The sequence below is a fragment of the Dama dama genome, chromosome 23, assembly GCF_033118175.1.
Source record: "Dama dama isolate Ldn47 chromosome 23, ASM3311817v1, whole genome shotgun sequence".
Classification (NCBI taxonomy): Eukaryota; Metazoa; Chordata; class Mammalia; order Artiodactyla; family Cervidae; genus Dama; species Dama dama.
In genome coordinates, this window is record NC_083703.1 from 46,848,047 (window position 1) to 46,858,737 (window position 10,691).

Consider the following 10,691-nt stretch of genomic DNA (forward strand, 5'->3'; position numbering starts at 1 on the left):
CTGGGATTGCTTAGGTCAGAGTTTCAGAGTTTGTCTGTTACCTCATTGTACATACAGACAGGCGCTGGTACAATGTGAAATCTATGAAGATGAAAAGAGAGGAAGCAAAGCCAAAATGAATTTCTGGGTGTAAAAATAGGAAAAGTGTTAGATGTGGGATGTCCTCTCTGAGCCACCAGGTTGATTTCACCAGCATCTATCTCAGTGTTACCTGTAGTTTGTAAAGCTAACAAAGAAATCACAGATTTTACCAGTATCTGCATTGTACAGAAAGTAACTTCCTTTTTGCAAGAAATTAAGAGTGAATACCAGTTAAACTTCTAGTGAAAAGAGCTTCTGGGGTGGTTCCAGAAACCCAGGGCAAGCAGCTGCCTCAAATCCTTTTTAGGAAGGAGGCAGAGGAGAAATGCATGAAGCACAGGACACATATGGGGCTCACCAGGGAAGGGAGGGAACTTGGACGGGACTCGGGCCAGAGCTGCAAGGATAGAAGCTCTCTCGGCACCTGCATCTTCTCGTAAATCATGATGAAGGCTCCTTTAGTCCAACACCAGGCAGAGGAGGGGCTGGACAGGCCATGTCCTGGAACTCTGTCCACTGGGGCCGCTCCCTGAGTTCTCATCCAGGCCCGAGCCCCACCTGGCTAAGCTGACCGGCCCCTGGAGATTCCAAAAGGGCTCTGGGTGAGGCCTGGTGTTAGTGGAAGGGTCAAGAGCACAACCTTTGTGGCTGGGCGGTTGCCCCTGTTGAGCCGCTCGCCCCAGGTGAGCCACCAGGAGGAGCTGTCTGTCTAAGGCCGGCTGATGGACACTGGCTGCCCGGGTCTGGGCTGTGTCTCCCCCTTCTCAATAACAGTGTCTTCTGACCTGTTTCTGTGTGTATGGCACCTGGAGCCACCTGCCCCTCTGCCCCCTTCCTGCATCCTCCCCAGCCCACCCTGCATATGACTGGGCCTGGCCAGAGCTGTGTCATGCTGACCCGTGGGGTCACTGTCTGCCATGGGCAGGGCCCCTCTTCTCCTTCCAGCCCTCCCCTGTCTGCCTATTTTGTCTCTGCTGGTGGATTGAGGCCAACAGACAGAGTTGTGTCCTTTCAGTGATTCTGAATACAGGTTAAATGCTCTGCTGTTTGCATTTAAAACCACATTGCATGTATAAAGATGAATGGTAAAATTCATGCTAATAATTGAAATTCTTAGATTTTCTTAGAAATAATGAATAGCAAGTAAAAAAAAATATCATAAGTTGAGAGAACAAACTTGGAAGAAAGGAAAGGCTTTGAGTGTAGCTCTCACAGCACTTCCCCCAGCTCTTTGGATGAGAGGCCTGTGTCCTCACCCTGGCTGAGGATGTTGTAAGAGTCCTGGCTTGTGTGTCTGATGGAGATGCGCCCAAAGCACACACTCACGCGTGCATGAGAGAAAGCCTCTTCTCACAGCTGCATGCTAGTTAGTGCAGACACATGGAGAGAAAGCTCTCCAGGTGTCGTCTCAAGCTCCCCAGCGCTGATCCAAGAATCAGAAGCATTTCAGAGCTCTACGCTTGATGCCATTGGAGCTAAAGGAGCTTCTTTTTAAGATTTCGTTTCGTATTACTGGTTGAAGTATTTTCATTGTGATGTGTCTCATGGTTTTCTTTGTGTTTATTCTCCTTGGGAATTCATTGAGTTTCTTGAATCTGTAGGTTTATGTATTCTATCAAATTTGGAAAATTGCACTATTAAATATTTTCTGTGACCCCACCTTTTCATGGGCTCCCACCTACACACATTAGACCCCTGGATGTTGCCCTTGGTGCAGAAGGCTTCTACTCACTGTTTTTCAGTGTTTTCTCTGTGCTTTGTTTTAAGATAGTTTTATTTTCTACATCTTCAAGCTCATTGACTTTTTTTCTTCTGTTCTAATCAGGTGTTAATACCACTTAAAATTTTTATTTTAGTTGTTGTATTTTTGATCTCTAGAATTTCCATATGGTTCTTTTTATATCTTTTCTATCTTTCATTTTCCTCTTCATTAGGTTCATGTGTTTCATACATTCTTGAGCATACTGAACATATTCAATAACTTTTATGCTTCTGTGTGATAATTCCATTGTCTCTGTCATTTCTACATCTGTTTCTGCTGACTGATTTTTCTTCTGATTCTATTTCACATTTCTTGCATTAGTGCACGTCTAATAATTCTTTATTGGATGTCAATAGTTGTGAATTTTAGATTGTAAAATAGTACATTTTGTTGTCTTCTTTTTAAAAAGTATTGAAGCTCCTTTCTGCTTTTTTCGTTTAAGGCTTGTTTTGAAGCTAGTTTAAGAGAGGTGTAGGTTAGTCTTTTTTGTAGGGCTAGGGCAATCACTGATGGCCCATGAACTCAATAGTCTGGCTGTAGGGAATGTGAACAGTTCTAGCCCTGTGAGAGCTCTGAGAAGTGCTCTGCTTGTAGCTCCCAGCACCTCGTCTTTGCCTGGGATTTGCTCTTTGCAAACCAGGGAGTTTTACCTTGGTCGTGAGCAAATGACTTGGAATTAAAGATTCAGGATAAACCTTGTGCAGATTTCTGAGCTCCTTACCTGCAAGATTTCCTCCTCTTTAGCACTCTGCCTCAGCTTCTGTGGCTCCCAGCTCATGGTTTCACAATGCAGTGAAACCACCTGTGCCAAGATACCTGGTGCCTTCTGGCAGAAATCTCAGCTGCTTAGGGCTTGTCCCCACAGGTTTCCCCCTCTTAGGGCTCTCAGTCCGGCACTTTAACAGTAGTCCTGCCTTTAACATGTAAAAGCAGTTTTATGTGCCCTGACTGTTTTGCAGATGGTTTGTTTAACACACTGTGTCTAATATTCTAGCTGTTTCAACAGAAATACAAGTCTGGACATTGTTACTCCCTTACAACCAGAAGTAGAAAATTTGGTTTTATACTTTAAAATATTTTTTATTAATTATAAAAATAACACATGCTCATTTTAGAAAATTTGAAATTACAAGTGGACACAAAAATGAAAATATAAATCACTCACATGATAAAAAATAACCACCATATTGTGACATATATTTCTGATAGTCCCTATGAGTATATGTGTATGTGTGAGTGTCTATATGTATTATATGCTTTTTACAAAAATAGGGTGCTATTGCAATACTATTTTATAATTTGATTTTTCCATTTACTATTTCTCCACTTTATTACAGTCTTGAGACCATCTGTCTCATCCCTTTACTTGTATCCCACCCCTTGTCATCTACCTCCTTCCCTACCTCTATCCTTTCCTTGAACTCTTGATTTTTCCTTAAGACTCTATACAGTCGATGCTATTGCTAAGACCACCCTAGACTTTGCCGTATACACACAGGAAATAGAGGTCATGGCCTCTGTGCCTGAGGAACTTAAATCACACTGGGAAGAGAGAGAAATGCTGCACCTTTCTGGAGATCAGTGGCGAAGCAATGTCCAGACAGGTATCTTATAGACTGGGTATTTGTGTAAATGCAGAGTGAATAGGAATGGAAAAGATTCTTTTGAAAAATGCAGAATCATAGACAAAAAAGAAATTAACTGGGAGCTTTCACAGAGTTTACCTCTAGAGATTTTACAGTATTGGAGTGATGTCATGAGGGCTGGTTTGCTCAGTTTTCCTCTCTTTGTAGGAAAGATTATTTCCCAAGGTTGAGTGTCAGAATCTGCCATGATCCTCTTGCTGAAGCCAGCCCAAGCCAACCCATAACCCTGCTGACAGCTCACTCACTTACACACAAGGTAGAAGGCAGCCTGCCCTGCTTCTGTAGTATTTTGATTACACACTTATTAGGACTCCTAAGAGTATGAATGTGAGAGCTTTATTTATAGGATGGTAATCACAGATGGTAATTAATTATGAAAAGCAACCTCCCAATTATATGTGAGGTAAGATAAGGTGAAGGGCTAACATTTAGAAGTCTTATTTCCTTGGGGTATATTCTTTAATGTGCCAATTAAATTTCTGTTTTTATGAATCAGATAATTTCATGTTTTATCCTTTTCAGCAGTAGGTGTTTATAAATTATAAAAATTCAAGTTTGCAAATGCACATATGTCTATTTCTGAGCCACTGGTCCATCCATAAACCAGTCTCACCACAGTGGGCACTGGGTTGATTACTAAAACTTCACAAGCCTTGGTGTTGGACAAGTCCCCACTGTGTGCTCTTTAGGAAAGTCTTAGTTATTCTTGGCTCTTGTCTCCATAGAAATCTTATATTTAACTCAGGTTCCACAAAATCCCTCCAGGGCTTTCCATTACAATCACACTGGATCTGTTTATCATTTGAGGGGGGGAATAAAACCTTTATGATCTTGGGCCTTTCTATTCATAAATATGAATAAACACCTTTAAGGTGTTCTTTAATGGTTTTCAGATAAATTTCAACATTTTCTCCATAACAGTCTTGCACATAATTTTGTTCAGAGTTACTGGAGCCCCATCAAATACATTTCTGCAAATACCAAATGCCAAAACAGGTATTTGGCCAAAGTTATGGCAAAAACTAATTTCTGAAAACTAAATAAATGTCTCAAACATATCCATAATACAAAATTTTATCAGGAAATTTATATTATGAAAAATATTTCAATTTTTAAATAAAATTTTAGTATGAAAGTTTGCTATTGTGATGCAGAAGCAGGCTCAGAGCTGACAACAGTTAGATTGCTCCCACAGCTAATGATGGCATATCAGCAGTGCTCTCACCCTCAAATGTGGTGACGGGGAAGAGTGTTTTTGAGGAATATAATTTTCTTCTCTACAAATATTGTTTTCATATTTTTTGTGTGTTTTATTGGTGAGATCTTTTCTTTCTAGAGAAAATTTGAAATGGCAAACATAGCAATGTATTGATGTTTTTAATTTATCTCTGTGAGATGTGAGGGGTTCCTAAAAAATACTTTTTCTTAAAAGTCTAATGATTTAAATGAAATTAAGTACCTGAAAAATAAATGCAGGCTTTAAAGTTATTTAATGTAATGAGTACTAGTATGTCAAATAAGTCTATGATGACTAGAATAATTACATAACCTAATTCTTAGTACTGTGCTTGTATAATTACATAAAGTGTTAGGAGCATTTATTAGTTCAGAAATGATATAATGTTTATGCTAAATTTATTGACTAATGCATTTGCTTAATACTCATACTAACCTGCAGTCTTTCCCCTTGTTTATTTAACTATTTGGAAAGCTCTTGATTGTTTTTTCACATACAATTAGCTGCTTTCACAACCATCATTAATTATTATGGAGTTTTACTCCTGCAATAATAAATACAGATAACATTTCAACATGGAAAGAACCTAAGTATTCTCTCCAAGCTACATATAGAATGTTTACCTATATTTGTAAAAATTTTGATATTAGCAATAAAATCTAATAACATGCTTTGTTTACTAATTACTAACACACAATCTTATGGTCTCACAGGTTCAGGGATACAAGAAATGACATTAAAGTAGACATTTGACCTTCTGACATCCAAAATTAACAGCAAATAGATTCGGATGAAAAACAGGTTGAAGATCAACTTCAGTGATAGTAGTACTAGATAATGTTTTCTTAATTGCTATTATAAATAGCATTTTAAATGTTTTCTATATAATATTATGTATTATTATATATTATATGTAGCATAACTATATCTTATATAGAAAACATAACATATATTATTATATTATATCCTATATAGAACTGCAGTTGTTTTGCATATTGATTTTATATCTAGCAATTATGCCAAAATTTCTCCATAATTTTAATACTTTGTATTTTGGGGGTCATTTTGAAACAGTTGTGAATACTGACATTTGGTCTTTTCTTCTACATTGTGTTCTTTGTAATGCATTTTCTTGAGTGCAAGGGCCTAAACAATGTTGACTAGAAGCAAAACTGGTAGGTATCATTCTTGTTCTGATTTTTAAAGAGCGTGCCTTTCAACACTACTTCATTCATGATGAGGTTTGTTGAGCTTGGCGGAGATGCACTGAGTCCAGGCTGGATGACACTGGAGGGAAGCACGGGAGACTCACTGCTAATTTGGTGATATTTCAAATTCTTTCTTCCCCCCTGCAACTGCTGGCTTCCAGTGACCTCAGCTAGTTGCTCCATGCCTTGTTTTCAGGTTTTGTTTTCATGTATATAACTGCATCCAGTGGAGAGACAAGATGCTGTGTGCTTGCTTCACTAGAACAGAAACTTGTATTTTACATTTGCAACTTTTCACCTTCTAATTATAGTTAATATTTTAAAATTTCACATAAAATGTAGAAATCTTGCAGTTACAGGTCCCTGTTTCTTCCACTCCACATCCTTTATGCTATAGCTGTTATCTACACATACTATGGTCTCCACAAGTTACTCTTACAGTATTTGCTTTGAATAGTCATATGTAGTAAAAAGACATTAAAGGCAAATAAAACATAATGCCTTCTGTATTTGGCCAGATATATATGCCATTTCGTATGCTCTTCTTTCACCTCTAACAGTCAAGATTTCTACCTGACACAACTTCTTTAATTCTGAAGAACTTAGTTTCTCATATCTTGTAATGCTAGTTTGCTGGTAACAAAGTATTTGTTATATGAGAAGGTATTCTGTTTTGATTCTTTTTTTTAAATACTTTATTTTCCAGAGCAGTTTAGGGCTTACATTAAAATTGAGAGTAAAGTTCAGACATTTCCATATACCCCTGACACTACACCTGCATGGCCTCCCCATTATGAACATCTCTCATCAGAATGGTACTGTTTATTTAGTATTTATTTATTTACCAAGGAGGAACCTATGTTGACACATGATAATCATCCATAGTCCATAGTTCACATGAAGGCTCACCCTTGGTGTCCTACAGTCTCTGGGTTTGGACAAATGTATAGTGACATGTATCCACCACTACACTGTTACGTAGAGTCCTTTCCCTGCCCTAAACATCCTCTGTGCTCCACCTCTTCTTCCCTTCCTCTTTGCAGTCCCTGGAAACCACTGATAGTTTTACTTTATCCGTAGTTACAGCTTTTTCAGAATGTCATAAATTTGAAACCATGTAGTATGTAATCTTCCAAATTGGCCTCTTTCAGTTGGTAATACACATTTACAGTTTCCCCTTGTCTTTTCATGGCTTGATAGCACACACATTCCCTGTCTGTATGTGCCACAGTTTATCCATCACCCACTGACGGACATCTTGGTGGTTTCCATGTTTTGGCAGTTATGAATAAAGATGCTGTAAATCTGTGTTCAGAGTTTTGTGTGGACATAATTTTTCAACTCCTTTGGGTAAACACCAAGGAGCACAATTGCTGGATCGTATGGTAAGAATATATTCAGTTTTGTAAGAAACTGCCAAATTGTCTTCCAGAGTGGCTCTATGAGTTTTGGCAATTATGAATAAAACTGCTATAAATCCATGTGCAGGTTTTGTGAGGACATAAGTTTTCAACTCATTTGGGTAAATACCAAGGAGCATAATTGCTGGATCGTATGGTAAGAGTATGTTTAGTTTTGTAAGAAACTGCCAAATTGTCTTCGAAGGTGGCTGCCATATTTTGCATCCCACCAGCAGTGAGTAAGGGTTTGTGTTGCTTCACATACTTGTCAGCATTTGGTGTTGGCAGTGTCCTGGATTTTGACCATGCTAATAGGTATGTGGTGTTATGTCGTTGTTTTTATTTGCATTTCTCTGATAACATATGATATGCAACATATTTTCTTTTTTGTGTGTGTGTGCAGCATATTATCATATGGTTACTTGTCATCTGAATATCATCTCTGGTGAGGTATTTATTCAGGTCTTTGCCCCATTTTTAATCAACTTGCTTGTTTTCTTGTTAAGTCTTAAGGGTTCTTACATGTTTTGGGTAACACTCTTTTATTAGATACATCTTTACAAATATTTTCTCCAAACAAGTCTGTGGCTTGTCTTCTAATTTTCTTGACATTGCCTTTCACAAAGGAGAAGTTTTTAATTTTGGTGACATCCAGCTTATCATTCTTTCTTTGATCATATTTTGGTTGTATTGTGTCAAAAAAGGCATCACCATATCCAAGGCCATCTAGGTTTTTTGTATGTTACCTTCTGGGACGTTTTTAGTTTTATGATTTATGTTTGGGTCTCTGATCGCTTCTGAGTTATTTTTTATGATGGGTAAAATCTGCATCTGTATTAGTTTTTTGCATGTATATGTCCAGTTGTTTTATCACCATTTTTTTAAGATGCTGTCTTCACTGCATTGCATTGTCTCACTCCTTTGTCAAATATAAGTTGATTATATTTACATGAGTCTACTTCTGGGCTCTCCTGTTCCACTGATCTACTTGTCTGGTCACATCAGTCAGTTCTATAACTCTGATCATCTTCTTCAATATAATGTTGGCCTTTCTGGGTCTTTTTGCCTCTTTACAAACAATTTGTTTATATCCACAAAATAACTTGCTAGCATTTTGATTGAGATTGATTGAATCTATAGATCAAGTTGGGAAGCACTGATGTCTTAACAACATTGAATCTTCCTATCCATGAATACCTAGAGCAAGACATCTTGGAGTGTGAGGTCAAGTGGGCCTGAGGAAGCATTACTATGAGCAAAGCTAGCGGAGGTGATGGAATTCCAGCTGAGCTCTTTCAAATCCTAAAAGATGATGCTTTTAAAGTGCTGCACTCCTTATGTCAGTGAATTTGGAAAACTCAGTAGTGGCCACAGGACTGGAAAAGATCAGTTTTCGTTCCAATCCCAAAGAAAGGCAGTGCCAAAGAATGTTCAAACTACCATACAGTTGTACTCATTTCACATGCTAATAAGGTCATGCTTAAAATTGTTCAAGCTAGGCTTCAGCAGTACATGAATTGAGAACTTCTAGATACATAAGCTGGGTTTAGAAAAGGCAGAGGAACCAGAGATCAAATTGCTAACATTCATTGGATCATGGAGATAGCAAAGGAATTCCAGAAGAACATCTACTTCTGCTTCATTGACTATGCTGAGTCCTTTGTGTGGATCATAGCAAACTGTGGGAAATTCTTAAAGAGACAGGAATATCAGACCACCTTAGCTGTCTCTTGAGAAACCTGTATGTGGGTTAAGAAGCAACAGTTAGAAATGGTCATGGAACAACTCACTTGTTCCATATTAGGAAAGGAGTACGTCAAGACTGTGTGTGTGTTTGTCTTTTAGTATGCCTTGTGTTTTTTTTCTTGGTATCTGGACATAATGTACTGAGTAATAGGAACTGCTGTAAATAGGCTGCTAGTGATGTGATGGGAGGTGTGTGGGGAGAGGAGGTGTTCGGTAATCCTATGACTGTGTCTAGGTCCTTTAATGAAGCCCGTGGCTCTTCATTTCTGTGCCTCTGTGTTTCTCAGCTTTTCTCTCCCTTAGTGAGATACAGGATGGATAGAGCAGACAGGCATCGGTTTTCCCGCTGCCCAGGTCAGCTGGCTCTGTTAATACCAGCAGGTTAGGTTCCGGTTAGCTAGTTTCCCTAAGGCCGGCCTTGTTAAGAACAGCATGCTCTAGAGCATTTTAAATGGGCAGGGTCCCTGGGGCTGGAAGACTTGGGGGGGTGCTGAGCCATGTTAAGCCGGGCCCTTGCCTGCTGAAGCCCTGAAGACCCCAGGGGAGGTACCTTGACCGAACTGAGCAGAGAACAGGAAAGCAGGTTCTCCCTGAGAGCTGGCCTTGGGATGTGCTCAGTGCAACAGTGAGTGCAACAGAAGCCTTTCAGGACTAACACTGGTCTTACATAAGTGATTTCAGAAAACAGAAAAGGAAGAAAGAGCCCAACTTGTATGAGACTGGCACAGCCTTGATATGAAAACCAGTTAATGACATCACCAGAAAGGGAAACCACAGGATGAACATGGATGCAGACATCCTCAACAAGATATTAGCAAACTGAAAGCAGTAAAAGAAGAGGGAAAAACATCTCATCATCAAGATGGATGTGTTTTAGAAATAGATTATCATTCGCCCTTTCCAGTGCCCTTTTAAGGCTGACGCAGTGCCTTAAGAGGCTAACACAGGAGGGTAAAGAACGTCTCCATAAAACCCAGAGAAGAGATTTTTAGAACTCCTCTCTGGATCCTGTCTGGAGTCACAACTGAACCGGAAGATTTTAAGTCTTAGAACTTACTAGTATGTGTATAGTTAATACCAAAGTCATTAAATTTAAACTTGACCTTCAAAAAATAAATAAACTTACTGCGATAATTAAAAAAAAATAGATTATCATTAGAAAATCAGCCAATAAAATTCATCATATTGACGCATTAAATGAGAGAAACATTAGGTTCACCTGTCAAGTTTAAGACACAAAAAGCATTGGATAGAGTTCGGCATGCGTTTACAATTTTTGAAAAAGCACATCTTTTAGTGAACTTAGACAGGGACTCCCTTAATCTGATAAAGGACAGACTTGCACCAAACACTGTACTCAATGGTGAAATGCAGAGAGATTGTCTGAGAGGGAACAGAAGGCAGGGCAGTCAGCTGACACCACTTCTGTCCAGCTCTGTGTGAAGATGTCTCAGCCAGGGCAATAAGAACTAAAGAGAAATAAGCGTTATTAAGAATAAATAAAATTATCATTATTTACAGATAACTCTGTACATAAGTTATAAGGGAAACCATACAAGGGAAACCATATAAGGGAAACCATATAAGGGAAACCAAAGCAACCTACAGATA

At 38.8% G+C, this 10,691-nt stretch overlaps 1 non-coding gene across 1 annotated transcript; it reads left to right on the forward strand.

Moving 5' to 3' along the window:
• The first annotated feature begins 9,983 nt into the window (after window positions 1-9,983).
• Window positions 9,984-10,106, forward strand: LOC133045350 (small nucleolar RNA SNORA26). The gene has a single exon (XR_009690223.1). It is a non-coding gene; the product is annotated as a small nucleolar RNA SNORA26 (small nucleolar RNA).
• The last annotated feature ends 585 nt before the right edge of the window (window positions 10,107-10,691 follow it).